At 35.9% G+C, this 16,922-nt stretch overlaps 1 protein-coding gene across 3 annotated transcripts in view; it reads right to left on the bottom strand.

Moving 5' to 3' along the window:
- ZNF385D (zinc finger protein 385D) overlaps positions 1 to 16,922 on the bottom strand; it is a 411,842-nt gene that overhangs the window by 341,331 nt on the left and 53,589 nt on the right. The window contains exon 1 of one of the 3 annotated variants that reach the window (XM_014248779.2): positions 12,109 to 12,130. The exons of the other annotated variants lie outside the window; for them this stretch is intronic. The gene's annotated coding sequence lies outside the window, so the exon portion shown is untranslated. Of the gene's footprint in view, positions 1 to 12,108; positions 12,131 to 16,922 lie in introns of those variants that run through there. 3 annotated transcript variants of the gene reach the window in all.

Raw genomic sequence — 16,922 nt, 5'->3', positions numbered from 1 at the left:
TATAAAAATCCCTGGGATTTGCTCAGCTACTTATTTTTTCAGAATGGTGACTCAACTTTGCATTAAAATATTCGTTAGCAGTAAAAGTCATTTAAGACACTGATAAAATATACATGAAATTTTCAAGATTAACTCATTTTGAAAAATAATTTCATGGCAAAGGATAAGAATACTTGACAAAATACTAAACTGCCTGATATTTCAAGGGTTTTTTTCTAAGAATTACCTTCTCCAATTCACCTCAATCTAAAACACTGCAGGTCACTGGACATAAATTTGATCTAAATTAACTTTTTAAAGAAGTTAAAGTTAAATGCAATGGTAGTAGTGATCTTTAGCTATTGACAGTTTTACAACATGGTGCTTCTCCTACTAAAGCCCAGCCACCTAACTTGATCAGTTTCCCTGAAATGGCAAGATGTACATATGTATATACATACACACACATACTACACAGATGTTGGTCAGGAGAAGTCAGTGGAACTACACTGGCATAAAAACAGTGCATGGAAAGCAGAATCAGATCCCCAGCTTCCTTTTAACTAAAGGAAATTCACAGCATCTCAGCAGTCACTATAATTTCTGCTGTTCTTGCTATGTATTACAGAAACTGTCACTTTTGAAATTTATAGTATCTTTTACAGCTTGGGTTAAAGAACACTTAAAGCACTTTCAGTGTTTTATATACCTGTACTCTAGAATAGAAATGAGATTCCTTCATTAATTTAGACCCAGATTACCAGACTATTCACACTAGCAGTCTCAGTGAATTTTAATGGGATTACCAGCATGAGTAAGAATTCGTATGACAAAAATCAGAAAAGGGAAACCTTTAATGATTAAAAAGCACACAGATTACAATAGCTAAAACTTCATTGTTGAGTGTATGACTCACAAACCTAGAATTCACTATCCATTCTACCCCTCATTTCTCTAGTTTAGACAGAATCATCACTATTTTACTCAACATTGCTTAAATCCAGCCAAATCATGCCATTTGTAATCACCTTTAACTGTCAGGAAGAAAATGGGAATGGCTTACCTTGCAGCATAGCAGTGTTACCCACTTCAGCATGCCTTGCTCCTACAGCAAACACATCTGGAACCAACACGCACTCACTGTCATCAACTACTTCTCACCAATCACTCACTTATTGATCACTACCCTTACCACTCTTGATTAAGTGACTATGACTGAACTTCATTCCACATTACCCATCTTTTGCTGCTTCAGCAAATTCTGAAACTTTCATCACAAGAGGAATTCATACACAAACCAAAGCAGTGATCATCTCTACTGCATACTTCTTATACCAAGCATTTCTGCAGGGGTCCTCATTTATTTAAGAATTAATCAAACAAAGAGATAATTGTCTTTCAAATTTCCTTGCACAAACTAAAACGTTAATGAGAAAGATGAGCAACAGCCTCCGAGCCCTACAGCCCAAGCAATGCTAAGTCATTGCATTTCAAATTCTGTTTTGTACAAAAGTGTCAGGCTCATGATTGCCATATGATGGATGTGTAAATGTCATGTGCTGGGCATACGACTGGCAAGTGAATGATGTGTCAGGCATGTGCCTGACACATGTTTGCCATGTGATTGCCACGTGCTGGACACCTGATGGCCACCAGGTGAATGCTTGATTACAGCCAAGGGTCACAGCCAGGACCACAATCATCTACTAATGGGTGTTATAGTAGGAAACAAAGCAGCTACCACTCTTCCTGCTGTCACCACATGAACCATCAAAGGATACCAGGAGGTAGATGGGTCTCCTCTGAGGGCAAGCTGACAAAAAGCACAAGTGTCCCAGTGGTGAAATATTAAATGAAAGAGGGTAGCCAACACCCAAGGTATGAGTAAGTTTCACAGTGGCACAATATTTCCTCAGAACTGTGAAGATAGCACAGGATTTTCTTCTCCTGAGAGAGCATTTTTCCAACAGTGGGATTAGCTGACAAATGATGCCCCAAGAGCCTTTTATTCTGCCTGCAGGAGCCTTCTGCTTACCACAGAGATAAAAACCAGCAATCTTGACAAAATGTACAATCAAACATGGTAAATTCTGGAATAAAGCAACATAATGAAACCAAGCTATTCCAACCCTGAGCTTTCCTCTCATGCTGACTTTGCAGAATTCATACTTCAGATATGAACTTTTTGCAGGGATAATGAAAGAAGCAGACTAATTTGCAGGGGTAATGAAGGAAGTAGACAACCAGAAGGAAGCTATTTGCTAATGTTACCTATCTCCATAAACAGTCACATTTCTGAGCATGTACACAAGAGCTTTCTGTTTTCACAATACAGAACAAGAATCCACTCTACTAATAGTTCATCAGTGAAGAAAAACAAAATTGAAAAAGGAGTGGAGATACAGATAATAGAGAAAGATAGATAGTGTGTGTATATACATATATACTCATATATATACATGCAATTAGTATACTCTGTTGATTGTTTTAGCCTAACTTATATAGGTATTTCTGCAATTTCTAAAATAAGCAATCACTGTATAATAATTAAAGTACTATTTCACCATAAAAACATCATTAGATAAGGGAAACATGCAAGTAGTTTCAACAGTCAAATGTGAAAAGAATCATGACACCGTTGGCCATTTTGTGGCATGAAGTCTAGTCATTAAAAATGTGAAATTATGAGATGAAGACATTTATGCAAATGTATTCATGCAATACAATGCATGGTCTAAATCTGCTAAATGCACTTGAAATCCATGTGCTGCTACTCTATTATGTGCTAAGCACATTCTTCTGCATTGCTGAAAGTATACTTTGTTCTTTAAATTTTTCAGTTAATTTGCCAATATTTGTTTAATGCTTTCAACTTGTAATATTTTCCAAAACAGCTGAATGTTATTACCAAAACAGTGTGGAACAGATTTTGCAGGCTGCAGGTAGATGTATCTTCCCACACATTTAAGAATTACCCAACAAGTGAGAAGTTAGCTGCATTTGAGTAATAGATTAAGTACAGGTGCTTGGCAGGAAATGTTTTTCCATAAAAATTGTGGATAAAATTTACAACTGGTTCATTTATTTCTTCTAGACTCCCTGGATTTTGCTTTACTGGTTAAATTCAGGAAAATATTGTATCATGTTTGGGATGACCTGAATTTTTATGATGTTTCTTTAACCCAGCTGAGGGGGAGCTGTATTCATCTCGGCAAGCACAGAGAATGTAGAAAACCAGAGTGGCCTGCACAGGAACCAAAGTTAAAATCAGGATTTTGTCAGCTCAGGCAGCCCTATGAAAAGGACAATCCTAACATTTGAAAACTAAAACCAGTGCACAGAGGGACTAACCAAAACTCCTGCTGGAACAAATCGGCATCCAGCTGCACAACGGGAATCACGATCTGTGGCGCCCACGCACGTCATTCCTTCCCCACCAGGCACCAATGCCGCCCCGGGCAGAGCTGAGCACGGATGAATCATTCATTACCTGACCTCTCCATCTTTTCCATGGTGCACTGAGCTCCTCTTGCAATGCCATCAATGTCATCTACCAGAGACCAACACATGCTCCCACACATACACAGAGTACATCCTAGCGATAACAACGCCATCAGGAGCTTCCCCAACCTGAATTACATTAGGCCTTCAATAGAAATAAAGTTATTTTATAAACAAATTCTTATTGTTCATACTCTAGTAAAGTTGAATTAGGCTCATCTTAATTGTATTTGTATGCAGTATTTCCAGTGTGTGTTGTCTGAACTCCACATAAATCAATACCACCACTGAACTTAGCATGATCTTGTGCAAAAATAGCACCTGTGCTCCCTTCTAGAGAGACTGTTTCAAATACTGTTACTTGACAGAAGAGGATGACATGCAGGTTTCCTAGCACAGGCATAAAACCCAAATCTCCTGGGAAAGGGTGAGAAGAGAGGGACACGGATTTACAGCAGCAAGTGGATAGTCTGACATGCCAGCTTCCTAACTCTTGTTTTTTTATAACAGAAATAGAACTCATCGGCAAGGAATGAGGAACCAAGGCATTTCATCATCAGCTCACCATCTCCAAAAGTTTATGCAATTCTTCACCATGAATTTAGTAATCAAATTTTATTGGATAGGTGAAAAATCTCCAACCAGATCACAGGGGAAAAGCCCAGAACTGGTGTACATCAATATTCTTCAGAAATTGAAACTCAGGACTTCAGGGGCCACCATGTATTTATCTTTAATTTCTATGGGTTCACATCCTCAGACTTTTTATTTGATTTGCATATTCTTTCAATTAATAACATAAAAGAGAAGATAAGGAAAGCCTAATAAATTCAGTCCAGTTCACGAACCTGGTTAAACTTGTGCTTGCCTTAACTCATGTTGAAATGCAGTTCACTTGTTCTAATATTTCATTATCAAAGTCCTTAATGAACTTGCTCTGAAGCCAGCAATTTGATTTAAAACCTATTAAATCCACACTACTGGCTGCCAAAAAGAAACAAAATAAATTTAATTCATAATATTCAGATGTTAAAGACATCCAACATACCTTAGTAAACATCAATTCTTCTATGTCAACAGCAGCAATCAGAACACTCATTTCATGTATCTTCATGAACACAAAGAGCATTCTAGCAGGAAGTTTCAAGGACAGATATTTCATCCTCTGCCTTGGTATTGTAGATCTAAGGATCACAACAAGCAAGGGGCCCTTTTCTGCCCTTTTAGAAGCATTTCTAATCTAATAATTATTTACCAACCAATCAAAAAAAGCAAGAACAGTTCTTCTCTCAAATTATAGATTCAAATGAAATCACATTAAATCTGTGACAAAAGCAAGCTATAAAAATATTATAAAATTGCTAAACTTTGGGAATATTTAACTGTATATCACAGTATAATCCTGCGGCTATAGATGGGACATGAGTTCTCCTGCAACCAAGAGTTCATTTCATTGTTTCATTCAAGTTCCCTACTATTTCACTGAAAATAATATGGTTACCTGAGACATAGGTCTGAGTTGCATTGTTTCTCTTTCTGGCATTTATTCACAGTTCTTCCTCTTTTCGAGAGAACAAGAAGTGATATTAAAATGGGAATAGTGATCCACAAAGCACAATATTACCCGTGTTCCCATAAAACACATTCACATAAGGAGTATAAAATTATAAAATACTAGGACAGTATTTCCTGAAGTGTGCTACACCCCACACCTTTTTGGGAAAACTGGTGATTGCATGTAACATTTAATCAAAGATCCACTCTACTGTAAAACATCAATTTCTCTTCAATTTTCCACTTAGCAATTCAAAAACTCTTTTAAATGTCAATGCTGGCAATTTTCATGCTGGCTACAGCTTGGTCAGAATTAAAAAAAAAAAAAAATCATTAGCATGTTAATAACTTAGTGCCTCTAAGGAATACTTAGTTGGTTCTACATCAGAAAGAAAATCTTATTTTTCAGCCCTATTCTTAATTACAATGTAATTATAATTTACCACAATTTCCTAGTTTCCTTCATTTCAATTTGTGGAGGAGGATTTCTCAATGGGCAGCATGCAGTACTGTCATAGTTCTAATGAGAGCATCTCACTGATGAATGTTCACACCCATTAAGGTGCAGAAAGGAAAGCTGAGAATATTCACATGCAAAAAAGAAAGTGGAAATTTTCTAAACAGAACTGTAGGGGAAAGTTACATGGGCAAAATTGAGTTCTCTGTAATAAAATACGAGGAGATGTTGGCAAGCTTTCCAGAATTTATAATATAATCAAATCAGGTAATTCATCAAATTTCATGCAGTATCTCATGTAACTTTTTTTGACCTTAGCAAAGTTTAAGACATGAAGAGAAAGAACACTTACATCCATATTTTTGCACAAAACAATTTTTTTCACATATACCTTCTCATGTGTGCCACTTGTCACAAGAAAATGAAAGGCATATTCACAATCAACATTTCGTTATTACTCGGGTTTGCTATTTTCTGCTATTAAGAAATAGATCACCAAGATTACATCTAACAGAAGAAAGTGAATATTTAGTATTAATAATGGTGGTTTCATTGTCTATTGTTTTATATGAAGGACCTACATCCAGATGCAGAATTTTGTAGAAAACTTCCTACAAGGCAGATTTTAATGTATCGCTTTTTTGGGTTTTTTTTTTTCTTTTTGATCCTTATGAGGGATTTTTGACTATTTTTCAGGTCTTTTTCATTCATACATGCTTTCTGGAAAACAGAAACAAGATGTTCAAAGGACATTTTCAACACAGAGAACATTCAACCTGTCACCATGTTTAGGGAGCAGCGTACCACATCTGTTTCAGCAGAGAATTCATAAATTCAGCTAATATTTGGAGTAGAAAATACTCAGATGCTTGCTGAAGCTGCCCACATTCTTCATGACTTTACCCAATGGTATGTTCCCATATTCATGCAATTTGTGCAGCATACATAACAAAATGTACCAGCCATGGAGGTCTGAGTCACCTTAGTACCTCATCAAACAGAACTGCTTCTTCTAAACTTGCTCAGCAAGGAAGAATTTAAACACTAAGCACAAATGTATACTCTTATTTTTTACAAATCTAAGAAAACCATTCTTGAAAAACATAAATAGTCAGGAAAGATACAAAGAATTAGGCAACCAGACAATGAATTAAACTCCCCAGTTAAATAAACACTACACTCATTTGCTTCAATAATTGACCTAATTCACATGGGAAAAATTAACAACTGGAGAGAAAGGAAACCAAATTTCACACGTCCTTTTTACAGTGGGGCATTCAAATGAGGACTCTGAAAACACAAGAGCTTGTCCCCAGAGTTCCTAGTGCAGACTCAGAAGCCTAGGATGGAACCAGCAATTCTGAAACAGGTGCTTGTCTGAAGCAAGGAAACTTCTCCAGCTAAGACAGACACTCCAGGGACAGCAAAACCGTACAATTGTGCACTGCAGGGGGATTTAAAGCAGTTTACGTACTGGTAATTGTCTCTTTATGAGACTCATATCTCTGAGCCCTCGATGCTTGTAAAGGATTGTGGATCTGAGCCAAGACAGCCCTTGGCCCTAGAGAATCTTCAGCACATCCCTGCACCTACAACAAAAGCAGGCTTGAAAGGAAATAAATAAACCTGTGGGGAGTTCTCTGTAGTGATTTGCATTACCATCACATAGGAGGCACAAATAAGTTTTAATCAGCCTCACTCTTATAGAGAGAAAATTCATACGGTGAAAATATAATTAGCAATATTCATAACACTACAACAATCCCACGTCTGTGACTTAATCTGAGAACTTCTTCTTAGCAAGAGCACAACAAAATGCTCCTTCACCCACTGAAAAACTATGGAAGAAGTTGAGCTGAGCTTTTCCACTAAACAAACTCGCTTGTATTCCATTAGCTCTCCTTATCACCACAACTTGTTTGTCTAAATATTGCAAAGAAACAGATGTCTAAAGTTTCATTTCAGTTCTTCACTATTATGTCCATAAATAACAGTGGGGAAAGAATATTGGAGTCAGGATGAATTTGACCCATATGCAACACTCTTAGGGTACAACCACAAGACTGTGTGCTGTCTGCTGACAGCAAAGCTCTGGAATGGTTAAAAAACCCAAACAAATGAAACAACATCAACAGAAATAAACCAAAAACAGCCAATGAACAAAAGACCCCCCAAACAACCCAGAAGTCTGAGTTTTCAGTTTTCTTTGAGAATTCAAAGAGGGTAGCTAAATTTTAAGAAAGCTAGGAAAGGGAAAATACAAAGTCTGCCAACAAAAAGCTAGGATTCAGGAAAATACAGGAAATATGGAGTTACAGGCAATCTAGTTTAATTTCCATTTGCATAAGAATACCAAATAATTAAGCTTTGCACCTAAAATGTATCAAGAAGATGAATAAGACCCAACATGAAAGTGTCAAAAACAGGTCATAAAAAAAACACCTCAAGTCCTCTTTTGTCAGTGTAAAGGGCCTTATGGAGAGAAGAAACGCATACACTAACTCTCAAACCCATTTAACACAATTTTCCATTATTTTTCCCATGCAAATTTTGTAAAAAAAACCTCTAAGAGAAAACTGACCAAGCTGTAACTGACAATGATTTCTCCAAATGAGAAATATGTATTAACAGCCTGTATTCAGATGTGCCCTCTGTCCAATATTTTTCATTAGTTCCATTAACAATTGGATGATAGAATGCAGCATAAACTGGCAGATTAATTAAGAATGAAGGGACAGAAAGCACATCAGAGGAAAAGATTAAATTCAAAATTAAATTGACACAGGGAAGAAAGGTCCCGTTAAGAAGATCTCATAAGACAGGAATATTAATCACCACCCATACAAATACAAGAATAGGAAAAACTAATTAAGTTGAAGTTTTAGGGCAAAAACTATGAATGTTGGAATAGTTCGCAAGCTGAACATGTAATTAGCACACTAAATGAAAGAATGACATTATTTGAGACAATTCCAAAGATGAAAGGCTAAACCAGAGTCAAGAAAACTTTTTCTGTTTTTGTTTACTAAGAAAGAGTATTTTGCCCTTCTCTGAGGACAGAGACTATATTTGTAGGAATTCCTCACAGTGTAAGCACTTTTTCTTCTATTTCTGTTCCAGCTGAGGGTCACTTAAGTCTCCTTGCTTCAAACTTCTGCCAGAGATCACTAGAACGAGGACTGTATTATGGGTTATATCTTGAATACATCTAGTTTTATAAAGGCTTCCTACCTTTCCATTAAGGCCATGTGTTCATGCTCAAGATTTCCAAAATAGATTTACCTCCCTCTTCTCTTTGGCAGTCAGTCAGTCAAAAAATATACAGCATCAATCAAAAAATCCTTCATATTTCTCTGTTAAGGTTTTGTGAAAAATGAGCTTAGCCTTGCACTGAAAACAGAAAGAATTTGGAAAACAAGAACTCATTCACAGAATGTATGGAAGTTAAATCTCTCCCAACAGTTGTATTTAATTTAGGAGTGTTACACTGGAACAGAGTCACAAAGCAAGATACATTTGACAAGGAAGGTCAAATAAAATAACAAAAGAAAATTAAAAAGAAAAACCACAAAAAAACTTAAAACAAACAACCAAAAAACCCAAACAAAAAACAAAACAAGAAGAACAAAAAAAACCCCACCAGACATGAGAGTGACAGGAAATGGGTAACATGGCTACTGTACACCAGGCCTGGAGACCCCATTTCTCCAAAGTGTGTTAGAGCACTCTGTGCAGGAGCACCATGCTTGAACAATAAAAAAGAACATGGTAGTAAGAACCAGGCATCATGTTTAAATTTAAACTGACAGCTGAATGACTGGCTTATTATTTATTTTTTTAGAATTTACTTGTAGATTTTCTGGGTCATATTTTGATGACCTCTATACTTGCCCAAAAGTTTTGATGTTGTGAGCATAGTTAACACCAAAGATAAAAAATTTGTAAAGTAAAAGTGGTTTGCTTTGGGTTACCCAAAACCAACTTTTCAATGGTATTTCTTTCCAACCCATAAAAAAACCCTGAGATTTCAAAATACTGTTTCATATTCTGAATCTGAGGAGAGCTATGCAGGACATAAATAAAATGCATTTTCACAGAAACCAATTAGTAAGAACCAAAGCTACACTGGTCTTAAGTTCCACCAGAGCAGTGGGTGCAGAGGAAATCTGACAGAGAAACGTACTGCAGCATATGAATAAATCAGCTACTCCTCATCAGGGCACTGAATCCAATACAACTGAGAGTCAACTTAGATGTCACGTAAAGCCAGCTCTCGGAGGTATCTGATCATGAGTTTTTCTAGACAGCAACAACTCCAATCAGATGTGTGATGTACAAACATCCCTGGAAAAATGATCAAATGAGTGAGCGAAAATTTATTTGCAAGAAATGAAAAACAAACAAAAAATAATAAAAAAGCCCCAAACAAACAAACCAAAATCCTGACTGCTGAAAAAACTGTTACAGTTGGCAGGTGTACATATCCTACCAACCTGTGCAAGGAAGCAGTGCTACAGAACTGTATAAAATTAAAATACAAGCCAGTGTGCATTTTGGTTTATCCAGAGATTCATAATATACTTGCTACAGGACACAGTTCTAATTACAATTTTGCTTGCTGACAGGATCTCTAAGACAAGAACTATATTCATGCATTTCTGCAGGGCTAATTTCAGTGCCTACAAAAAGGATGAGGCAACATCATGCTTGAGCACACTAGCTAAAGTTTTAAGACTTCCAATGAAGCTCCAGTGAATCCAAAACAGAAGCAAGAATAAAATCCCTCACTCACTACAGAGTTCCTACTTAGCCTTTACAATTCCTTTTTCAAGGAATTTTTAACAACATCATGCACTCTGTGTTTTCTTTTTCCCTTTTCACTCCCCAACACTTGCCAGTATTCTTAAAGATAGGACACTGAAACTATTCCTGATATTCTTGGCAATGCAGGCAGATACACATCCTTTTGCAAGGAAGAAACAAACATCCATTTTATTATTGCTTTTGCTTTCTGTATGGATGAGTTCTAAGTTTGGGAGAGTGGGCTTCTGTTGAAGAGGTATTCAAAAATGAATTGCATTTGATCATTTCAAAAATAATTGTTAAGAAATCTTTCTCTTAGGCATTGATCCTAATTTTTCACTTCAACTTTTTCTGACTCACATGGAGAGTGTTCCAATGGTCCTCAATGGGAAATGGACAAATCTACCACTGATCTGGTAATTTTAAATGGACCTATCATATGGTTCATTCAGCATCATTCATATAGATACAATAAAAACACAGTGTTCTTGAAGTGACTAAAAGGATTAAAGCTCAGCCTCAGACAGCTACACAGCTCCTTCAAATTGTTTTTCTTTTTTCAGTTAGAACAATTTCAGTATTTTTATCCATGTTGTTACGATTCATTGATCTAGGTTTCAAGGAACCTGAAGATGCTGTTATCTGTCAATCCAGGATTTAATTTTCAATTATATATCCCATAAGAAAGTTTCCAAAACTTTCCCTCAAAATTTCCACTTACCAAAGACATGATATCACAAGGTACCAAAACTTAACTGTAAGACAAGTGGCCACAAATGAGCAAAGGAAATTGAGAAGGCTTAAGGGAGATCTCAAAAATCTGTAGAAAAATACCTGACTGGGGTGGGGCTGAGGGAGTCTTACAACCTCAGGTATCCTGTGAGCTGCAGAACATATTTCAGGTATATAGCAGTATGTTTGATATTCAATGTTTAAAATTGAAATAACTGAAACCCATACTGCATTTCAGAATAATTTTGATTCTGCTCGTATTCTAGTTTTATGAAGAACTTACCACAGAGAAATTACTCTCACTAAAGACAGCTATGGAATAAAGTATTTTGGAAATGGAGTAAAATGTACTTTGAATCCTGCTTGTAGATACTGGTTCGTTTTACTAAATCACATTGCTGTGCAGAAGACACAAGGAATACATTTATACTACAACTAGATACAGTAATTACAGGTATCCCAGCCATTTACAAGAATTCATTTGCAATGACATTTTTGCCAGCAAATTCACTAGATTTAAGGCAGACAGATGTTCTACAATGAAAATTACAAACATTCATGAATAGAATTCCTGTCAAAATATTTCTCTGAGCAGCTAGATCAGTTTAAATTAAAATGCCTAAAATATTCTCTTCAGATTAAATGAACAAAGAAGCATTCATTGAAAATATTTCATTTAGCTCTTTTACATTTGTGCTTTTTACTTGTCTTCTTATGGAAAAGCGAATATTGAACAGTTTTTGTTGACTAAAACATTGGTTTGCAGATAAAATTACTGCAAGAAATCTGTAATTTCTTTTTTGTTATGAACCTTCAGCACATTTGTCCCTTTTTTATTAAAAATATATGATGCTTCACATCTACTTAGATTCTCAGTTTGCGAGGCTTATATTACAATATGCTAAGTATTGCAATTTTCTCATTAGAAGAGTGTTCATGACCACTGTCACTCTCCATTTCTACACAAGCTGGATTCATAGAATATCTGAAGCTGAAAGGGACCTATCACAATCATCAAGTCTACAATCAAGTCTAACTCCTTGATCCTCACAGGACTACCTAAAACTAAACCACTTGACTACCTTATGCTAGAACTCTGACAGGTTTGAAGGCATGACCACTTCCAGTGACTCTGTTCCAGTGACCAATCACTCTCTGGGTGAAGATCTTCTTCTTAATGTGCAACGTGAACCTGCCTCAGAACTGCTTTGTTCCATTTCCTCTTATCCTAAAAAAAAAAATTAGTATCCATGGTATCTTTTATGTATCTTCAACTGAAAAATGGAAGTAAAAGGAGTAAAGAAAAAAAGGACAAATTATTTATGAATTCCATGAAATCTAGAAGTCTAAGCATTATACATAAAGATACAAGAAAAATCATTGTCCCTGGAGTTTGGATAAGTTGTAGGTTTCTGGGGTTTTTTCATTTAAAAAAGGCAAATCCCATCAGCTTGGTGGACAAATGTCCCGAGCTATGCAAGAGATTCGCCCAGTACCACGTTCACGATACACTCACTGTTCTAATATTATGTTAGTGCAAAAATAAACCAACTAAATTCTAACAAGGTGCAATTAATATATCCAAGAACCAGGCTCGGTCTTTGAAGGATTAATCTATGTAATTATTTCTGCACATTTCTTCAGAGCCTGGGCGGGTGTGGGGAGAAGCACAGCAAGGTGGTCACAACAGATTGCAAGAACAGAACACGTTAGGCATTTACTCTTCCTCTGGTCAGCAGCTCAGGATTTCTATCTTAAAACATATGAATATCAGGAGATATTCTGCATGGAAACATTTTCAAAATACACACATCTTGGCAAGTCAAGTCAGTAATTCAAAAGCTTGTGTTGAGAAAAAGACATTTTTGTGATAAACTACTATGATTCAGAATGCAATCAATGGAAACATCTAAATCTAAGTCTAGTAAATAAAATTGAATCATATCAAACATTTTAAGATCATGAGGGAAAAAATCATTAAAGTTTTATTTTAAATAAAGTCTCAAAAACCTGCTGCCTAGAGATTTATTTGAGTAAATTCCCAATAGATTGCTTTGCTGAAAAAATCTGCACATTCAGAAGAAAACCTGAAAGTAAGCTTATAATGCTAAAGAGAATGATGCATTGCAAAATAAAAGTCATTTTCTTTTTCATTTATTTATTGTTAATGAGAAATATATAGCTGTATTTGAAAGTGCATCCTTGCTAAATCAGTTACATCCCTCTTCACTCTCGCAGCACTTGAGTGATACAAGCAGTAAAGCACATCTCCAAGTACAATACTGACTTAGAGAACAAACTGCAGAGCCAACAGTATTATTTCACAACTGTAACCATTCCAGACCAACTGAATAGCACTTACTCTCTTTATCCTAAAAGGTGTCACGGGACTGTGGGCAGTATAAAAAGCTCTGGTTTATTTTAGCAGCTTCAATTGTTATTTGTCTAACCAACACAACCACTTACTCAATTTGGTTGAATTTTCAGGGCAATTTTGAAACCTCCTTTATGCCTGACCAGAAAGCTGTATCCAATTCTCCTCTCCACAGGACACTGCCAAATGTGGTCATGCAGCAGCCACAAATTACCATTTTGAGGGAAAAGCAACACCACCAGAACAGAAGAGCAGGAACAAGTAAATATTAACCTCACATGTAACATGACCTCATGCTTCATTTGTCTTATTTTAAGACCAAAAAACTACATAAATTGATGCAGTTTTCAATTTGACCTTTCCCTTCTGCTTCCTAATCCTATTTCAAATATTCATTAATTCAAAGATTCAGAATGACTATGGCATCCATCAGTGGTCAGCAACCACAATGCTGGCAGAAGCAGAACCAGCACAGCTGCTTCAAAGGCATGTCCCTGGATCAGCCCATTTTAAAATACGTCTGTGCCTCCATCACCATTTTTCAACAAATAAGGCCAACTCTTGCAAAAAAATACTAATTTTCTCCATATAGAGTCACCATTTATTTATCTAAAAGAACAATAACCTTTTTTTTAAAAAAAAACATAGCTACACATCACTATTCCTTCATGGCACCACATTTGAACTCCTAGTGCAGAGATCATGCAGAGGACAGGAGATGAAGAAGAGAAGTGTATATACGTAAAAATTTATGGTTTAACCTGTAAAAGTGTTTCTGTGCCCCAAATTTCCTTCTGCTGTCTAAGACACGTAATGTTCATTAGATACAAAGGAATTTTCTAAGGTAGCTAATATTAGCTTCATTTCAGAAAGGAAAGTACACTTAAATATTTTTTAAAGAAATTATTATTTTTAACTTCTCTTCTTCCCCAATATTCAGTTGAAAGTTTTAGTCAGTAGAAGATTCAGATCTACAACACGCTATGGAGGACAATTCAACACAAAAATATAGAGAAGTTTCATAAAAGCCATTAATATGGCTTGTCAATTTTTATTAAATAATGTACAGAAATTTATCAAAAATTAAAAATGCTTGATAAAAAGTTTTACACCCACTTAAGCCTCTCCCTCCCCATATCAGCTGCTATTACTTGGTATTAGCTCAGAAACACATAAAAAGGTTCAATTACAAAAAACAGGAATGTTATTTCTGAAACTTCCAGCAGAGACATTTTGGTCTTTCATCTGCCACTATCAAAACTGGCCAGTATAATTCTTGTATAAATACTTTACGTTTACATTTACGTATTTTACATTAAATGTAAAATATGAAAATGTAAAACCAGAATTTACTGAATATCCAAAATGTAAAAATCTGAATCATAATCCTGCTACTCACTTCCACAGGAACTTCAGGGTAAAAAAATCTCCAGAGCCACAGTAAGTACAAATGACATAACATACAAAGAAGAGAGACAGAAAAAAAATTAATGTAACTTTTAATACTTTAATATATTTTACATTAGTCAAGAAGAAAAATGGAAGAAATAAATTATTTTCTTTTCCACCCTTATATGATAAGCAGAATCTTAATTATGTATCTCTGGAGTAATTCATGTCAGCTGGAATTTATAGAACCTGGGAAAAAAAATGCCAAATAAGAATATGAAGAAAGGTAAAATCAAGAAATTGGGGAAAATATGGGCTTAGGAATACTGCATTAATGTTGACCTATTTAAAGATAACTTGAATAATATAAAGTCAAGGTTTCCCTGAAGAAAGATGTTATGAGTAGGACGGGTGGCGATCTTTCCTGATTCTATACACCGTACATCAGAATTTACACGTATCTGTGAAAATAAAAACATACACTGCAACCCCAAATAATCCAGAAAATCCAGAAGGCAGTAGACATCACTGGTTTTCTGGAAATTTCCTTCTCTACGCCATGGAGCAGGCTATGCACTCAAGTCCAATGTCAACGTGCCAGATGGTTGGCCACAGCAAGCCCCATGGGCCCTCTTTCCTCACACAAAGGGATTCATGGACAAGACCCCTTCCAACGCCAGATCTCCCTGGAGCAACGTGACATCCCCAGCAGCCTCCTCACTTACTGTTTTTGCAAGCTGTATATCTGTGCCACTATATCCTAAAGAAATCTTTTCTGACGTGCGCCTTTCCAAATACCAGCTCCTCGATTAAAAGGAGGCAAACTCATGAATATCCAAAACAGGCATACCAAATTATATGCAGCTCTCAACAGATCTAACTAAACAAGAGCTGTCAGGTAAGAGTCTTGATGAAGTTAATGCAGATGGAAATGTGATTACTACAGGGTCACTTTTCTGTATTCTAAGTTAACAGCAACTGATCACAAAAAATCCTGAAGAGAAAATTCCAGAAATTAGAATTCTTATTTCATGCTAAACCTGAAATCTAAAAACAACTCTCATACATGATTTGCAAATGAGACTATTCTTTTATTTAAATTAGTTATTTCATCATAATCTTACTAATTTTTCAAAGGAACAATGAGGACAAAAAAATTCTATTTACCTCTGAACTGAGTACCTTCTTGCAAAGCTGGCAGAAAACCATAGTCATACCTGTCTTTTGCTACAAATCAAACCATAATGTATTTGGAATATGGCATAAGAGCTCATTATTGCTGTGATTATAGGCTTAAAAGTGAGATATACTTCTGATCTCAGTGCAAAAAAAACAAAATAATCAAGTATTTGTTACAATCAGCTCTTCTGTTTATAGTCAATAAGATGAATATCCAATTCAGTCATATTACATTTTTGACATATTTGAAATTTTATTACCTGAGAATACCTATTTATTTTTAAATGGACGTGCATCATACACAACAAACTTGACACACATGACCCTACCTTATGAAAACAGGAGGTGAAAGGGGTATTTAACTTTCAGCTGCTTTGTGCTACTGCATTAGATGGACATGTTTGCAGAACTACCCTGTGGGATTTGCTGCAGCTTGCAAAAGGGGATTATGCAACTTTTCTTTCCAATTTATGTGAGAAACACTCAGTTGCACACCAATGTCCATCAGCAAGATAAACCCTTGTCTCTGGCACATAGAAGGCCAATTCATGATTGAAACTGACACAGAGAACTACTTTAATCAACCAATAATCACTCAAAATTACCTCCAGGAAAATCCCTCGAGCTCCAGCATTTAGATTAAGTGTCAAGGCTCAATCTGAACTTCTTATGAAGAAGGCAGCTTCTCTTGAAACAAATCTCTGTTAAGTTGATAAGAGTCAAGGTACCTGGCAGCTCCTCAGCAGATGGCAGGTTTAGGTGCAGAATGCTGATGATGCTGGAGCTTTGTGCTACCAACAGAAGTCATTAACATGAAAGAACTTTCAAATTAGTCTCTTCTGTAAATTATTAAAAGAAAATTTCTCTTAAGATAAAAATTTTTAGCTTAAGAATTCATTTACTTGGAGGATGCTTGATGAAGCACCTTTTGTTTGTTTTTGGCATATGTGAAGT

Source organism: Pseudopodoces humilis, chromosome 1 (assembly GCF_049639895.1).
Source record: "Pseudopodoces humilis isolate 2021_Gansu_Grassland_sample_001 chromosome 1, ASM4963989v1, whole genome shotgun sequence".
In the NCBI taxonomy this organism is placed as follows: domain Eukaryota; kingdom Metazoa; phylum Chordata; class Aves; order Passeriformes; family Paridae; genus Pseudopodoces; species Pseudopodoces humilis.
Note: the sequence above shows the minus strand (reverse complement) of the source record. Positions and strands in the feature narration are given on the sequence as shown.